Below are 18,274 nucleotides of genomic sequence, written 5' to 3'. Positions count from 1 at the left end.
AGTGGGTGAATTTGTAAGCAGTCCTCAACCAGGTCACGGCTCTCCCCACTGGGAATTTATAAGGGACAACTGTACCACCCACAGGTGTTAAGTTCACCATCGGCTCTGAAGCGATGGTTTTTGGCTTTGACCTCTCCAGCGGCCCGTGGTCTCCAGCAGGCTGCAGGGGTGCACTTTGTGTCCTAGCTCAGAAATCCTGGGATTTCAACTCATGGCAGATTTCTTTCAAATAACCGGATGCAGGATGCTGTTTGCAGTAGCTCTCCTTGGTTAACGTGGGATGAGCTTGCGCTGGGTGGAGATGATTTAATGTCCATGTAATCGAATCACCCAATATCACACTCATGGTTCATGAGCTTAAAAGACCTGGGGCAGTAGCAGCCACATATGGGGTGTGGGAAAAGGGCACAACACAGTTTAGTCTGTTTTGTAAACATGGTGAGCAAGAGTTATTCTGTTCCCTCTGTTTTTGATTTGAACTGCCTAGAAATTCTTTGTTTTGGGTGAAAAAAATTCCTAAGATTTCATGATCATTAGAGACACTTTGCCCAGTGAACTACTAGAAAGGCAAGCTCGGGAGGCTTATACCTGCCTCACGCCACCATTTCTCTTTATTGGACCCAAGTCCTTATTTTATGGTCTCTATTGGTGAATCAGGACCCAATATTCCCAAGAACTCGCACTGTTGCTTTAAGTCGAGCCGGACTTAAATAAGCTATCGGGGCAACCTTGAAAAGGTGTAGACAACATGAGTGCAATATGTGAGATTTGTGCAGAATCGACACTTGGGTGTCTTTTCTAAAAAGAGGGAAAGGCAAGGAGCTAAGAGAAAGCATAGCCTCATTGGAAGGGCTTGGCTCTGTCAGCCCCAAGTCCATGTCCATGTCCCACTGCCCGTGACTGAACCAGCTTTGTGATGTGGGACAGATGACACATTGGATCTCGCTGAGCCTGAGCTCCCACCACTGCAAAATGGCAACAGCGGTGCCATTTTTGAATTGCGTGAATTGAATTACATTGGTACTACATCGGGTACTGTCGCTCCCCGTCTTCGTGGGGGAACGACACTAAGCCCTGCCTAGGCTTCATATCCGAGTCACGGCACCATTATGTCGCTCCCCCTCTTCGTGGAGGAGCAACACAGGACCCTGCGCTGTTCTTTCGTCTGCTCGGCCCTCCCCAGGTTTGCTGCTGGTTCTTCCCGGGTTGGCTACTGTCCCTTCCACCTCCGTGGAAGGGCAGTTCCCCCTGGCCACATTCCCCACTTCCGCAGGGGAGCGGCACACCGCCGGCCGGCTTTCTCGGGGGCTGCACAGGTGTTCCTTCAGCTGGATGTTCCCCTTAGCTGTTCCCGGTGCATGCCGTCTCTCTCCTCCTTTATAGTCCTCCTCTGCCAATCCCAACTCGGCTGCCCACACGCCGAGTACGCTGCTCTCCTCCAATCAGTAGCAAGTCCTACAGTTTATTGGTTGAACTGGAGGCAGCTGTGCGGAAGCTGTTTACTTCTCTCCCAGTGCCATATTGTGGGAGAGCAGATGCATAGAATAAGTCTTAATTCCAGTAACTCAGTCCAGTCCGGGCTGCTCCCCACAGGGTACAAAGCCCAGCACAAAATAACAGCTCCATGAATACTGAGGCTGTGCATGGTGGCCCATTTGGCTCAGTTTCATGGATTCTACTTAATATTTGGGGGTTGCCCTGTCTTTCCAGAGACCCCGTAGTGCTGGTTGGACCCTCAGAGATCATCAAGTGCCCTTCCCTCACTTAGATGAAGCAATTCCTCCAGGAGAGGTTAAGCGACTTGTCCGTGGTCACCCAGCTTTCTGACTGTGCCCCTGGGCGCCACCCCCATACCCCCAATCCACTACGCTGTGTGGAGCTCACTCTTAATTTCAGACTCCTTTCATATTCTGTTGACAATTAACGTGACACATCACACATTTATAGCTCTGACTTTATAGCTCTGGGAAGCCCCTTGAAATATAATTGCAAATGCTCTCTTCCATCCAAATGTGTGCACTCGCTGCCTCATAATGAGGCTTTTAAGTGGTGGCAGAGGATGACAGCTCACGTGAAATGAGAAGTCTGAGCAAATGCGATTTGGCAATGGACTTGACAGGGACAGCACTTGTCTGATCGGAGGTCTGCGCTGACATTGGTGCATTTTATATTTTGAAAGACACAAAATGTCATGTCCTTGCCCAAACACTGATGAAGGCTTTGATTCTTTTGCAGAGTTGTAGCAAAATACGTCTAGGTTGCTATTCCCCCCACCCCTCCACACACACACCCAAAGCTTTGTGTTTGATATCTCTGTCCTTTGTTGTTTGTAAATCTATCAAAAAATAAATGTCTTTCCCTTCACCTAAACGACCGATTGTTCTGTTCCTGGAGGTGAAATGCCATTAGATTGGAGGCAAATACCAGATCCAGAAAGCTGCTTAAGGGGCAGCAGCACTTTGCAAGCTCCCATGGCGTAGTGATGTCATAGGCATGGAAAGGGGAGCAGGAACTCGGAGCCCCCACGGGAGAGCCAGGTGCCAAGTCTGTTGGTCACGCTGGTCAAAACCAACTTGATAGCAATGGGGGACAGGGCACAGTGTGCTGGGACAAGGGGCAGGGTGACAGATGCTGCCAAGGTCCCCGGGGAGAGGTGTGCGATGCAGGGAGAGCCTGGGGAACCGAGCAGTTCAAGAAGGGGGCTGGCAGGTGAGGAGTGAGAGGCGAGGGAAGGCATCCAGGCAGAGGATGGAGCGGAGGAGCCGGAAGCAGGGTCCAGGCATGGACTTGGGAGCCGTGCTGTGGGATTGGACTCTGCTCACTGGGGAGCGGTGTGGGTGTGGATGGGGGTGGGGGGGGTGTCCCAAGCCAGCAGTGATGGCACTCGATCTGTATTTTAGGACAAAAGAATCGGCTGGAGCCGGCGCCGCGGCTCACTAGGCTAATCCTTCGCCTTGCAGCGCCAGCACACCGGGTTCTAGTCCCGGTCAGGGCGCCGGATTCTGTCCCGGTTGCCCCTCTTCCAGGCCAGCTCTCTGCTGTGGCCCGGGAGTGCAGTGGAGGATGGCCCAAGTACTTGGGCCCTGCACCTGCATGAGAGACCAGGAGAAGCACCTGGCTCCTGGATTTGGATCAGTGCGGTGCGCCGGCCGTGGCGGCCATTGGAGGGTGAACCAATGACAAAAGAAGCCCTTTCTCTCTGTCTCTCTCTCACTATCCACTCTGCCTATCCAAAAAAAAAAAAAAAAAAAAGAATCGGCTGGAGGAGTGTTGCCTCCCAGTGCTCTTCCTTGGGGATGAGTCTATATTCAAGCAAGCCCTACTCTCTGTACCACAAACTCACGAGGGGCTCTGAGAACTGGGACCCACCCTCTCCCTGGGCCAGGGGCCCTTGCAGACTGTCCTAGCAGCCCGGAAGTCGCATGTCCACTGTAATCACCGGACAAGCCACACTGGGGCCACCATCTACAACCTCACCATTTATTTAGCTCCTATTTTGTGCTGAATCTTTTGTGCCTAATGTCTGACGAACGTAGTTGAACCCACACAACAATTCAAAAAAGGCACTGTTGTTGCCATGTTACTGTTGTGTTAGCCCAGGCTCAGAGAGATCCAGTATGTTGTCCCAGGTTACAAAGCTGGTTCAGTCACCAGAGTGGGACATGGGCTCAGGGCAATGAACCCGACACGCAAGCTCTCGCGTGTTGCAGGTCTGGACCTCTCAGCCGAGGACTTCCAGGCAGCATCAGTGTCAGCACTGATTGACAGCTCTCTCAGGCTGGCTGGCAGGCCCTCTGTAGGAACGGACAAAGATCTTTCCTTCTCTCTCTCTGCAAACCAATTCCCAGTTGGTGAATTTGCTGAGTCATTGTCACCTGGGCAAGGGGAGAGCGCAAACAGGGAGCCAGCGTGTCTGCTCCGTGTGCCTGGATCAAACCGTGTGGTGAGCCAGTAGCACATTTCCTGGAATGTGAGCTTCTTAGTCTGTCAAGGTTTTGAATGGGAAGTACCAGAAGCCCTCCATCTCTGTCTGTAAATCATCTGGGCCAGCTTCATGGGTGAAACTATGTGCTAGGCTAGGTTTGTCTGGGGCTTGCCACCTGCACAAGTGGAAGGTGTTTCTGTCGAGGTCAGTGGGGACTACAAGAACAAACCTTTGTAGAAAAAAAGCAGGGACGGTGCTGTGGCGTAGCGGGTAAAGCTGCCACCTGCAATGCTGGCATCCCATATGGGTGCTGGTTTGAGTCCTGGCTGCTCCAGCTCTCTGCTATGTCCTGAGAAAGTAGTAGAAGATGGCCCAAGTCCTGGGCTCCTGCACCCATATGGGAGACCCAGAAGAAGCTCTTGGCTTTGGATTGGCACAGCTCCGGCCGTTGCGACCAATTAGGGAGTGCACCATTGGATGGAAGACATCTCTCTCTCACTCTCTGTCTCTGTCTCTGTCTCTCTCCCTGCCTCTCTGCCTCTCTTTCTCTCTCTGACTTTCAAATAAATAAATAAATAAAGCATTCAAAACAAAGAAAAGCAGTAGTTATTTTCGGATGCAACGTTGAGTGTGACAGCGTGGGCACTTCCTACTAACACATCTGACCCAGGAGTTAGAACTCCTGACTCAGGGAGGGGAGGACATTCGACTCAGGGTAGGGGTTTGGAAGCTGTATTAAATTCCACCACCACCACCCCAACACCTCGCTGCAAGGAGTCAGGAGAATTTTTTATCTTGTTTTTAAATAATAAAGATTCCAAGAAAATAGCCAAACACGTGTGGGCAGGTTTGTATACCCTTTATCCAGTTTCTCCTGATGGTTATATCTTGCATATTTGAAGTATGCTAAACATGGTGGGTACTGGGCCAAATGGCTGCTATGCTTACACCCCGTATTACCTGCGTTTTGAGTCCTGGTTTGGCCCCTGACTCCACCTTCCTGCTAATGCACACCCTGGGAGCCAGGGTGGTGGCTTAAGGAATTGAGCCCCTGCCACCCACATGGGAAACCTGGATTGTGTTCCCATCTCCCAGCTTTGGCCCTCACTCAGCCTTGGCTATTTTTGGGCATTTGGAAAGTGAACCAGCAGATGGACTCTCACTCTCTCTCTCTCTCTCTCTCAAATGGATAAATTTTTACAAGAATTTGTTTTTAAAAATTTTTAAAAATCCATGTGGAGAATGGAATTAAAGTGCAAATGCATTTTAAAAAAAATACAGCCTCAAAACCAGGAAAGTGACATTGGTACAGCCCACGGAGTTTATTCAGATTTCTCCAATTCCCTATGCACCTGTGTGTGTGTGCGTGTGGGTGTTCATGTCCCATGCAGTGTCATCACGTGTGACTCTGTGTAACAACAGAAGATGCAGAACTGGTCCAGCACAGGAAGAACCCGAGAGAGGTAATTTCTAATAACTACAAACTCAGAAGGACCCAGAGAATAGACTAGGAGGCAGCCACACCATCTCAGCAGTTGGAAAACAGATGAGCAAGCAAGGCAGCTGTAGGGATCTGGCAAACAGAATTCATCTGCTCAGACACAGGCAGCCCCAGAGCTTACAACGGGCAGAACAGGTGCAAGCTGGAGGCAGGAGCAAATCTCTCCCAGCCCCTGCACAGTGAGTGACCATCCTTGACCCTCTGGAGTTATTAGGACTGTGGTCAAGCAAACATTCACGCCCCTCCACCTCCTCCTGCAGGCGGGCGGGTGGGCTTCTCCATCCATTGCAGTGGGTCTTTTCCCTGTGACTTTTAAAGACATTAAAAGCTATTTATCCAAGAGGCAAACAAAGACCGCTCCCATCTGCTGGTTCACTCCCCAAGTACTGCAGGATGAGGCCAGACCAAAGTCGGAAGCATGGAACTCAGTCCAGGTCTCCCACGTGGGTGGCAGGAACCCAAGTACTTGAGCCAGCATTGCTGCCTCCCAGGGCCCCCACCAGCAGGAAGCTGGAGTCAGGAGCCAGAGCTTGGAATTGATCCCGGGTACATCCATTATAGGATGTGAGTGTCTTAACTGGTATTAACCAATAGGCCAAATGCCCGCCCCCCAACCCATGGTCCCACTCTGTCCTGCCACCCGCCTCATCCAAGGCTGGCAGTGGGAGCGGAGGGCAGCTCAGGCTGTTAGGAGCTGTGCTTAGCAGAGGACTGCAGGGGCCATGGAGGGACTCGGTTGCGGAGCTCTGGGGGACCAGCAATTACCAGTGAGTGCACTGTATGGCCGGGGCTGAGCCACAACCCCCAACTCTGAGCCTGGTAATGGCGAGAGAGGACCATGGTGAGACCCAGAGAACAGAAGCCGTGCTGTTTGTGTCCCTGAAGAAGGAGGACTTAGAGCAGGCTGTAATGCCTGACTATGGGGTCTGGAGCCCTGTCCCAGCCTAGGGACCAGGAGGAGGCTTACATGGAATCAAAATCCATCACCTGATGCCACCAAAGGCAGGAGACAGGAGAATAGGTGCGGTGGGACTCATTGGAGAAAAAGAAAAATGTTTTGTGGGTAGACCCCGAGCTGAGAGCTGCTCAAGATATGGGGCCGGTGTTGTGGGGATGATGGAGTGCATTGGCCCCAGGGGATCCCGTAGGCTCTGGGTGAGAGTTGCTATGGAGCCCTACTGCTGGAGATGATGGAAAAAGCCAGCCAAGGAGGAGTGAGCTCTCCGTCTCTGCAAGGATGCAAGGGGACTGGAGGCTGCAACAGATAGATACTGAACCAGGGCGTGAGAGAGAGAAGAGCAGGCTGATAGAGCTTCCTTCTACTGGTTCAGGCACCCCCTTTAATACATTCCTGAAGGTGGAGACCCCAATCACCCCCACGAGCCCACCCCCCACCCCCGCCGTGGCCCCGCAGGGAACCAAGCTTCCAGCACAGTCTACAGCCACACCACAGCGCCTCCCATGCCCTGGGTGGCATTTGGCTCCACAGCAAATGGCTTCTCTCCTGTCCAGAAGGCTGCTGTGTGAGCAGGTCAGAAGGGATCCACCCCAGCCCAGCCAGCAGGGGAGGCCCCACCCACCGCTCCTGCACCTGCTGAAGCCTGAGCCAGGATTCTGAATAAGAGGCACTCAGTTCCTGCAGACAGAGGGCAGTCAGAAAAGCCTGCTCCTTAGCATTCTGCTGCATCAGGCATCTTTCTGATCATCTACCTGCATAGGAGCAAGCAAGAGAGGGGAGAGAGGGGGGAGAGGGGGGAGAGGAGGGAGACGAGGGAGGGGAGGGAGGGGGGGGAGAGAGAGAGAGAGAATGGGGTCTCAGCCTCTCGGCTTCGTGTGTGTGTGTTGGGGACAGGGGCTCTGTTTACACTGAGCCCACAAGTGTGGATTCCCTGAGCACCTGTCAGCAGGCATCATGTCACAAGGCACCTCTTGCAAAGTGTGAACACTCACATCATCCGTACTGCGTTTTAGGGAGATGAGGAGGCAGAGGGTTTGCCAAGCTATTTTTAACGTCCACGTCTTGGAAGAACAGTGATGTCGCAAGCAGGGAAAAGCGATCAGATAGACCAGCAGACCTCAGCTGGAGGATTCTTGTTTCCATCTGTTTCTCTCGGGGGTGGGATCCTCCAAAGACGCAGAGCGTTTTACGGAGCCTGGGGTTTGTCACACGGGTGAATGCTGCCACAGCTCAGGAGCCTGGAGCTGGTTGCAGCGGGGGAAGGGCTTCCTGACACAGGTGGACTTCCCAACACAGGCGCAGAGGGTCGGATGTGTCGCAGCCAAGAGAAAAGCACTGACCCCACTAGGGTTTTCTGCCTCTGCTGTGGATCTGAGACAAATTACCGAATGTCTCCCGTTTCCAATGCTCTCATCTGGAAACGAGGGTGCCACTGACCTCTGAAGATTGGTGGACATTGATGAGGCATGAGAAATTGGGGGAATCCATGCATAGTATTTTTTCCATAACATGCGTTTTCATGGACTTTTGTTTTTGAGATTTATTTGTTGGAGAAGTGGAGTGACAGAGTGGAGGGAGACACAGAGAGATCTTCCATTCCGTGCTTCACTCCTCAAAATGGCTGCAAGAGCTGGGACTGGGCTAGCCAAAGCCAGGAGCCAGGAACTCCATCTAGGTCTCCCACGTGGGTGCAGGGGCCCAGAGACTTGGGCCATCTTCCACTGCTTTCCCAGGAGCATTAGCAGGGAGCTGCACCAGAAGCAGAGCAGCCAGGACTTGAACCAGTTCTCTGATACTGCCGGCGTTACAGGTGGCGGCTCAACCTCTAGCTTCCCACTTTCTTTCTTTCTTTTTTTTTTTTTTTTTTTTTTTTTTTTTTTGACAGGCAGAGTGGACAGTGAGAGAGAGAGACAGAGAGAAAGGTCTTCCTTTTGCCATTGGTTCACCCTCCAATGGCCACCACGGCCAGCGCGCTGCGGCCGGCTCACCGCACTGATCCGATGGCAGGAGCCAGGTACTTATCCTGGTCTCCCATGGGGTGCAGGGCCCAAGGACTTTGGGCCATCCTCCACTGCACTCCCTGGCCACAGCAGAGAGCTGGCCTGGAAGAGGGGCAACCGGGACAGAATCCAGCGCCCCGACCGGGACTAGAACCCGGTGTGCCGGCGCCGCAAGGTGGAGGATTAGCCTAGTGAGCCACGGTGCCGGCCTGCTTCCCACTTTCTTAAACTTTTTTTTTTTTTTTTTTGGACAGGCAGATTTAGAGAGAGAGAGAGAGACAGAGAGAAAGGTCTTCCTTTTCAGTTGGTTCACCCCCCAATGTCCGCCACAGCCGGCGTGCTGCGCTGATCCGAAGCCAGGAGCCATGTGCTTCCTCCTGGTCTCCCATGCAAGTACAGGGCCCAAGCACTTGGGCCATCCTCCACTGCACTCCCTGGCCACAGCAGAGGGCTGGCCTGGAAGAGGGGCAACCGGGACAGAATCCGGCGCCCCGACCAGGACTAGAATCTGGGGTGCCGGCGCCGCAGGCGGAGGATTAGCCAAGTGAGCTGTGGCACCAGCCAAACTTTTTTTAAAAAGGTTTATTTTATTTATTTGAAAGACAGAGTTACAGAGAGAGGTAGAGGTAGAGACAGAGACTGAGTTCTAAGCTCTTGGCCTTGGCTGTTGCAGGTAGGTGGGGGAATGGACCAGCAGGTGGAAATTTTTTCTCTGCCTTTCAAATAAAGGAAAATAAAAGAGATGAACAATTTAAAAGCCCCATGAGGTGTAGACGGAAGACGGCCACAGATCCTTTCTTCATGTGGTATCTAATTCTGTTTCCGCAGAATCTGAGCTGGCCTGACTTTCCGCAGCCACACAAGGTGGCTGGGAACTCTGAGCCAGCCTCCGCAGGAGCCTTATCCATGTGAGTTTCTGAGAAAATCCCCCAGGCCACTTGGGTGCGCCAGTCTCCAGCCCTGGCCGAGCATCCAGCCCCTTGAGGCTGGCTCCATGCACCTGCTGTGGGAGGAGCCACCGTGAACAGGGGTGCTATGGAGCCTTCAGATAGTTCAGGTCTGAGTGTGAGAGAAGTTAGTGTCAGAAGTTACCACGCCCCATGGGGCTCTGCTGTGCAGCCACGGTGGGCCGGATCGCGGGCCGCTTGTGTGGATGTCCCCCGGGGGCACTGTGGCGCAGTGCTTTAGGGAGGCAACAGAAACCCAACTCAGCGGAACAGCATCTTTCTAACACCGGCAGGGAGAGGCCGATGCAGGGAGTCACACCCAGAGGTGCCAGGAGAGAGAGGAGAGGAGATCCTGCCCTCACGGGACACAGACATGCAGGTCCCGGGGTGCACCTGCTGGGAAGCGGTCAGTGGGTGCAGATTCCCTGTGCCCCTCCCTTCCTTCCATGGCCAGTGGGGCCTCGGCCTCTGCTTTTCTCCTGGATCAGCCGAGGCTGCTGCTCTGGGGACTGCACTGTGAGGGCCAAACCAGGACAGCAGGGGTCCCAAAGACGGCAGCTGGAAGACTCCCCGCCATGTGTGTTGGGGGTGTGGGGATGTGGGGGGGTGATTCCTGAAGATTCTGCCCAGGCCCCAGGGCCAGTCGAGAATGTCCAGAGGGAGGGGCAAAGCTGATGCCCCGCCCCAGGCCCCCCACCTTGCACCCTGCCTCGCCCCGCCCTCGCCCCGCACTTGTCCTTGTATTTCTCTATGCTTAATTATTTATTTAAGTTTTTTTTTTTTGACAGGCAGAGTTAGACAGTGAGAGAGAGACAGAGAGAAAGGTCTTCCTTCCGTTGGTTCACCCCCCAAATGGCCGCTAAGGCTGGTGCGCTGCGCCGATCCGAAGCCAGGAGCCAGGTGCTTCCTCCTGGTCTCCCATGCAGGTGCAGGGCCCAAGCACTTGGGCCATCCTCCACTGCCTTCCTGGGCCACAGCAGAGAGCTGGACTGGAAGAGGAGCAACTGGGACAGAATCCAGCGCCCCTACCGGGACTAGAACCCAGGGTGCCGGCGCCACAGGCGGAGGATTAGCCAAGTGAACCGAGGCGCTGGCCTTATTTATTTAAGTTTTTAAAGATTTATTTTATTTGAAGAGTGGGAAGAGAGAGAAGAGAGAGACACAGGTATCTCCCATCTGCTGCTGCTGCTGCTTTAGGACACAGATGGCCACCATGGCTAGGGCGTGACCAGGCCAAACCCAGGAGCCCTGAGCTCCATCAGAATCTCCCACGTAGGTGGCAGGAGCCCAGGCACCTACTGCTTTCCCAGACACATGAGCAGGGAGCTGGACTGGAAGCCGAGCAGCCGGGACTCGAACAGGTGCCCCATATTGGATGTCGGTTGTCACAAGTGGTGGGGTAGCTGGCTGCACCATGGCGCTGGTCCCTCTGTGAACATTTTGAAAGCCCCTGGTACCTGGAGATACCCCTCAGGGCTCTCAGTCCCGGGTCCTGCATCTGAATCCCACCTGGGGCTATTTTTCATCTCATCAGTTGCCGCGGGGAAGGGCCATGTGGGGACCTGGGTGGGCGTGGGACAGTTCCTTGCAAGTGACTCCTGGCGATGAGGGGCCCTGGCTCAGAGGCAGTGTCAGGGCACAAAGAAGACAGGGCGGTACCTTCCAGGGGCTGCTTGTGCCCAGCACACAGACTGCAGCTGCTGGTTTGTGTCCCAGCTGCTCCATGGCCAATCCCACTCCCTGCTAAATGACCTGGGAAAAGCGGCAGAAGATGGCCCAAGTGCCTGGGCCCCTTCTCCTACACGGGGACCTGGACGAAGCTCCTGGCTCCTGGCTCTGGCCTGGCCTTTGAGGCCATCTGGGGAGTAAACCTACAGATAGATGATCTCCCTCTCCCTCCCCCCCCACCTTTCCCTCCCTGCATCTCCCTCTCCCTGTCTCTGAGTCTCCCTCTCTCTGTAACTATGACTTTTGAATAAAATATAAAATAAAATATATTTTAAAAGTAGCAGCTGTGGCAATGGCGGTGGTGGCGCCCATGTCTCGCTGGCCCGCCGTGGCCCTCTCACTTGTACAGGGTCGTTAGTTGTGGGCTAGGGCAGGCGGGTGTGCTCCCTGCCTCCTGTTGCCAGTTTCTTTGGTCCAGTCCTGTTTCTGATGCCCTGTGGGGGAAAAGCATGGCTGGTTCTTCTTTCTTCATTGCCCGGAGAGTCCACCGCATAGAACGCAGCTTTCCCCGGGTTGCTTAATGAACTGTGGAAAAGGCAATAAACTTTCTGGCCTGCTGAACCAAATCCCGTCCTTTTTGTACTCTTGGCAACCACGTGGTTTTTTCCTCTCCTTTTTATGAGCTTCTCAGTAAAGGCCAAGCCACACGAACCCCACCGGGGCCCCAGGAGGAAACCGCACGTTTACATCCTGCGGAGTGAACCCAACCCATCAGAGATGAGACTTCTGCAGTGGCCAGCTGTTCCCTCTCTGCTGTATTAACGCGACCATTTTTTTCTCCTACATAGGCCTGGGTTTCTATTCATTTGGTCCATATGAGCTCACAGGGCGTCTTAAATACGATCCATGATACCAACCTAAAGAGTTACATTCCCGGTGTACTCACAGAAACCCTGCAGGAAAGTAGGGGGTGCACACGGGGAGATTTCTGGGGTGTGTCTCAGAGTTGGATTTCTGCTCTGCTTCCCAAACTCTGTTTGCCTTTCTTTTGGAACCCTGTTTGCAATAGGTTTGAAATCATCAAAATGCCAATTTTGGCTAACATTCAGTATTTGCACTAGAGGGGGGAGAGAGAGAGAGAGAGAGAGAGAAAGAGAGAGAGAGAGAGAGAGAGAGAGAGAGAGAAAGCACGCGAACCATCAGGGGCTTGAGGTATTCCCCTCAATTTGGCTCTTTTTAAGCCACCAAAACCCTCAGCAATGCAGTCTGTTAAGTCTTTTATTTATTTATTTATTTTTGGCCCCATATCTGGGACATTCCATTGGCACCAATGAGCTTTTAAAGCCAGAAGATGGCAATTTGTACTGTGTTTACCAGATGGTGAACACAAATTCTACACTCCCTCCCTAGAAGCACAATATGAGGTTTTTAAGAAGATTTATATACTTATTTGAAAGAGTTACAGAGAGGCGGTGGGGGGGGGGGGGAGAGAGGTCTTCCATCCACTGGTTCACTCTGTAAGTGGCCCGCTGGAGCTGGGCTGATACGAAGCCAGGAGCCAGGAACTTCCTCTGAGTCTCTTTCCCACGTGGGTGCAGAGGTCCAAGGACTTGGGCCATCTTCTACTGCTTTCCCAGGCCATAGCAGAGAGCTGGATCAGAAGTGGAGGAGCTGGGACTCGAACTGGTGCTTGTACTGGACACCTGCACTGCAGGTGGTGGCTCCACCCACCATGCCATGGCTCCAGCCCCCATAATGTGATTTTTACATTTAACCATAATTAGAAGGAAAACATTGTGAAAAAATGATATCATATTATATATATATATATATATGTGTGTGTGTGTGTATATATATATATATGTGTGTGTGTGTGTATATATATATATATATACTATATATATATATACACACACACATACACACACATCATGGCCAGACTATGGAAGGAAACTGTTTTTTCTCAAGTTTTTCTAAGAATTGCTTTATGAATAAACCCTAATTCTCCCATATTTGTAATATGCAAAAACCCCTAAAGGATGGAAAATGTAAATGTTTCAGTGATCTCTTAGACTATCTGAAACCATGAGCTCGTGAACCATTCATTCATCCATCTACCCACCCACCCATCTGTCCATCCATCCATCCTTCATCTACCCATGCATCCACACACCCACCCATCCATCTGTCCATCCATCTACCCATCCCACTATCCATCCAACCATCTGCCTATCCATCTGTCCATTCATCCGTCCTTCATCTACCCATCCATCCACACATCCACCCATCCATCCAACCATCCACCCATCTATCTGTCCATCCACCCATCCTTCATCTACCCATCCCACTATCCATCCAACCATCTACCCATCCATCTGTCCATTCATCCGTCCTTCATTTACCCATCCATCCACACATCTATCTACCCATCCGTCTACTCACCCACCTACCATCCACCCATCCATCCATCCATCCATCCATCATCTACCCATGCATCCACACATCCACCCATCTATCTGTGTATCCACCCATCCATCCAACCATCCACCCATCCACCCATCCATCCATCCATCCACCTACCCAACTGCACAACCAACCATCCATCCATCCACACCCTCACTCATCTGTCCATTTGGTCATTCTTCCTACTTCTTTTAAACAACTATCATATTAACCCTGCTTCTAGCTTCTGTAAACTTGCCACTTTAATAGCTGCTCTGCACACACCTTGTTCTGGAAACCCAGCAGTAGACTGGGTCATTGCGCTTTGTTCTCCTGCCTGCTTGGTTGTCCTTCATCTCCAATGGAGGGGTCTTTTCACATAGCAATGCATCAGTTGAGCCGATCAGAAGCCAGGAGCTTCTTTCGAGTCTCCCACATGGGTGCAGGGGCCCATGGACTTGGGCCATCTTCTACTGCTTTCCCAGGTGAATTAGCAGGGAGCTGGATTGGAATTGGAGCAGCCAGGACTAGAACCAGTGCCCATATGGGATGCTGGCGCTTTAACTCGCTGCACCACAGCGTTGGTCCCACCCCCTACGTTTTTTTTTTCCACGTTTTTTCTTCCACAGGCAGAGATATGCAGATGCTTTAGGGTCTTACATTCATACTATGTGTAAGTGACTGATCCATTAGCCTGTCCTGAGTGAGGTTTCTGAAACTAAGAGCTCTGGGCCAGAGGAAGGCATCAGGGTGCTGGGAGAGACAGCACGGGAGGGAGAGGAGAGGACGCTGCAGTGAGGCTGGGAGCTGAAGTCCAAGGTCACCAGCCTCAGCTCTCAGTTTGGGTTTGGTTCTGCCTGCAATTAGAGCAGGTGGCACAGCCAGGAGGCCTCACTGCCACTGGCCAGTTCTGGTTCCGATCCCTGCTTCTCTGACCTCACTTGTTGGAGCTAGACATCTATCCCGATTGGTTGAATGTCCACTCGAGTCGGCTGGGCAGTGTGGAGTTCCCCTACGTAGGCGAATCCCTCCTACCAGGGCTAATTCATTCCCAGGCTGTAAGAGTGGAAGCAAACACAAGGGTGGTCAATTTAGTCCAGCCACCAACCAGGAGTCCAAGAAGCCATAAGCTTTGGGGTACTGACCACCCAGTGGGAGCCGTGAGCTCTCCATAACCCTAGGAGCACCCTTCTTCCTCCTTGTGGTCCTCAGAGGTGCCAGCTCCGCCCTCTCTTCAGTGGCACCAAGGCAGGAATGGTGATGTCCACCATGTCCCCCCAGGCTTCATCATCTCCAAGCCCCCTGACTCAAACCTTGCTGGGAGCCCAACTGCACCTGCACGGGGCAAGCTGAGGTCTGGGGCAATTGTTGTCCACCTGGAAGCAGCCCTAGGGCCTTGGCTCCTTCACAGAGGTCACTCCAGGCGCCGTCTCCACTGTCTCCCAGAGTGCCCAGCCAGCCTGGGCCCCCAGGTGTCCCCAGCTCCCAGACCCCACCCCCACCCCCTCCAACGTCCTCTCATGGCTTCATTCCCTTCCCTCCGTCACCATCTTATTTTCCCAGATAAGCCACGTGTGCCAACATGCTGGACTCTCGGGCCTGATTTGGAGATTCCCAAACTCAGACACGCTCCTAGGGATGCCTTCTGTCCCCCAAACAGGTGTACAGGTGGGTCCTGCTGTTTGCCCCACAGCACAACCATGTTCTGAAATCCAGCAGCAAGCAAGGAGCCCAAGACTGCCTCCTTAGAGCTCAGAGGAAAACAAAACACAAATTAAGAACATAGTCGGGGGCTGGCGCTGTGGCGTAGCAGGTAAAGCCGCCGCCTGCAGTGCCGGCATCCCATATGGGTGCTGGTTTGAGTCCTGGCTGCTCCACTTCCAATCCAGCTCTCTGCAATGGTCTGGGAAAGCAGTGCAAGATGGCACAAGTGCTTGGGCCCCTGCACCTGCGTGGGAGACCCGGAAGAAACTCCTGGCTCCTGGCTTCAGATCGGCGCAGCTCTGGCCGTTGCAGCCAATTGGGGAATGAACCAGTGAATGGAAGACCTCTCTCTCTCTCTCTCTCTCTCTCTCTCTCTCTCTCTGCCTCTCCTCTCTCTGTGTGTAACTCTGACTTTCAAATAAATAAATAAATCTTAAAAAAAAAAAATCAAGAACCCTGCATCACCTTGCTGTCTCAGAATCCAGAGTGCAAGGATGAGAAACAAAAATAAGCAAACACTGGGTCGCAGATTCATCCCAACTGTGAAAACATTGCATAGTCAGCAAGTAGTGTGAGGCTTGCATCCTCAGACAGAAACCCTTTCAAACTCTGCTCCTTCTAATGATCAGAGGGCATCAAAACAAGATCTAAGCACCTGCTGGAGCTTAGTGGACCGCTCCCAGCGGACAGACTTCTGGCCGCCCGGGACCAGGTAACACATGGAGCAATCCACCGACTGCAGGGATGCGCTGCTCCTTGCTCTGCGGAAGCCGCTTTGGCCAAAGACAAAGGAGCGTGTGTTCAGTGCAGTTCCACCGCGCAGGCCCTGTGGAGATGGAGCTGGGAGCACGGGGAGGGAGAAAGCAGGGCTCCGAGTTAGTGAAGACACGCAGATCTGCGCCATTCTCCCGGGACTAACTGGGAAATCCTTATGAAAAACAGGCCAACTCTTTTTTTTTTAAATGATTGTATGTATTTATTTTAGAGGTAAAATTACAGTGAGGAGAGAGAGAGAGAGAGGTCTTCCATCCGCTAGTTCACTCCCCAAATAGCTGCAAAGGCTGGAGCTGAGCCAATGCAGGAAAGCCAGGAGCCAGGAGGTTCTTCTGGGTCTTCCACGTGGGTGCAGGGTCCCAAGGACTTGGGCCATCTTCCACTGCTTTCCCAGGCCATAGCAGAGAGCTGGATTGGAAGTGGAGCCGCCTGGACTCGAACCGGTGCCCATATGGGATGCTGGCACTGCAGGCAGAGGCTTAGCCCAGTCCACCGCAGCACCGACCCAGAAGCCAACTCGTTAGTGGGATCTGGTAGGATCCCTTTGGATGCCTCCCTTTGGGGGAGAACACCATATGGGTGCTGCGGCATAGCGGGTAAAGCCATTGCCTGCAGGGCAGTCTAGCCCATGGACCCTCTCTTCTCCACTTCTGACCAAAGATGTAGCTTTTGCTTCATCAGGTTACAGGTGTTCACATCTTGCATTTTTTTTAAGATTGATTTATTTATTTGAAAGAGTTATACAGAGGCAGAGGTAGAGAGAGACTGAGGTCTTCCATCCACTGGTTCATTCCCCAGTTGGCCGCAACAGCCAGAGCTGTGCCAATCTGAAGCCAGGAGCCTGGAGCTTCTTCCCGGCCTCCCATGCACGTGCAGGGGTCCAAGGACTTGGGCCATCTTCCATTGCTTTCCCAGGCCACAGCAGAGAACTGGATCGGAAGAGGATCAGCCAGGACTCGAACCAGCACCCATATGGGATGCCGGCACTGCAGGCGGTGGCTTTACCAGGTATACTACAATGCCGGGCCCTGCATCCTGGTTTTGCCATTCATAAGCTAAATGACTCTGTGCCTGAGTTTTACCTTGCACTGTGGAAAACACCACGGGGATCAGTCACTGTTTCAGGACTCTCAGAGATGCCAGGGGCAGCCCAGCTTTGTTAAGGGAACAGGTTTCTATTGGCTTATGGTTCTGGAGGTGCACAGTCTAAGATCAGGGGCCCATGGATTCAACCTCTGATGATGGCAAGCACTAGGTAGCACAGAGCATCCTGTGGCACAAGACAATGAGTGTGCCCGTCTGTCCATAGCTGTGCAAAGCCGCAGGAGTCAATCCCAGGGACTGTACCCTAACAACCCGATCCAACCCAATCGCCTCTCCAAGACTCACACCGCACAACTGGAGTGACTCCCCGTGCCCCCACCCCACCCCCTGGCTTAGCCTTATCACTGTTAAGACCTGGGGACCTCACCCCTCAGTTCAGGGAGACCTTTACTCAAACCCCAGCCCCGTCCTAACTCTTTATGGTGTTGTGAGGATGGAAGGAGCTGGTTTAAGCAGAGCCTGGCGCAGCACAAAGTGTCAGTTTCCCATCCCACTCCCACCCCCAACTTCCTCCTCCTTCCTTCTCATCCAATTTGGTCTGAAAATTTACTCCCGAAACCCTTTAAATGCTTGATGCATTCTTTCCTCTCGCTGGGAGTTAATGCACCGTTACCATTACAGTCTGAGTTTTATTGAATAAAAGGCATTTATGTTTGCAATTCTAGTCTCAGCTTGCAAGATAATCTCATCACCATTAACGTAATCCCTGGCTTACTTGGATTCGTTTTCAGCCGCTGATATCTGGGGCCAGTTGTTGCCGGGCGACGTGGACTTCCTGCCTTAGGTGTGTCATTGAGGGGGGTGCCAGTCACCCAGGGCCTAAAGCAGGCTTCACTGAGCCAGTGCACCCCTTGATGGAACAGGGTAGAGAGAATGGATTCGTGTTGTTTGCCAGTACCGTTAGCAGACACGCGATCTGTCTGCGAGGGGTCACCAAATTATCAGCCACCAGGGGGAGCTGCTCAGAGGAGAACTTTTTCTGTGACAAGACAAGGCGAGCTCCTTGAACAAGTTGCTTCCCGGAGAAGCAGTCTGCATAGTCGTGGGTAGGGGAGCGTCCAGGGTGGAGGAGAGGGGGTGCAGGAAGGCCCCTCCTGCTCCAGCCACATCCTTCTTCATCCACTGTGTGTTTAAACGCTGGCTCAGGGGCTGGCGGTGTGGCGCAGCAGGTTACCCAATCTGCAGTGCCAGCATCCCATATGGGCGCAGGTTCGAGTCCCAGCTGCTCCACTTCTGATCCAGCTCTCTGCT

Source organism: Oryctolagus cuniculus, chromosome 1 (genome assembly GCF_964237555.1).
Source record: "Oryctolagus cuniculus chromosome 1, mOryCun1.1, whole genome shotgun sequence".
In the NCBI taxonomy this organism is placed as follows: domain Eukaryota; kingdom Metazoa; phylum Chordata; class Mammalia; order Lagomorpha; family Leporidae; genus Oryctolagus; species Oryctolagus cuniculus.
This window is presented reverse-complemented; position numbering follows the sequence as displayed.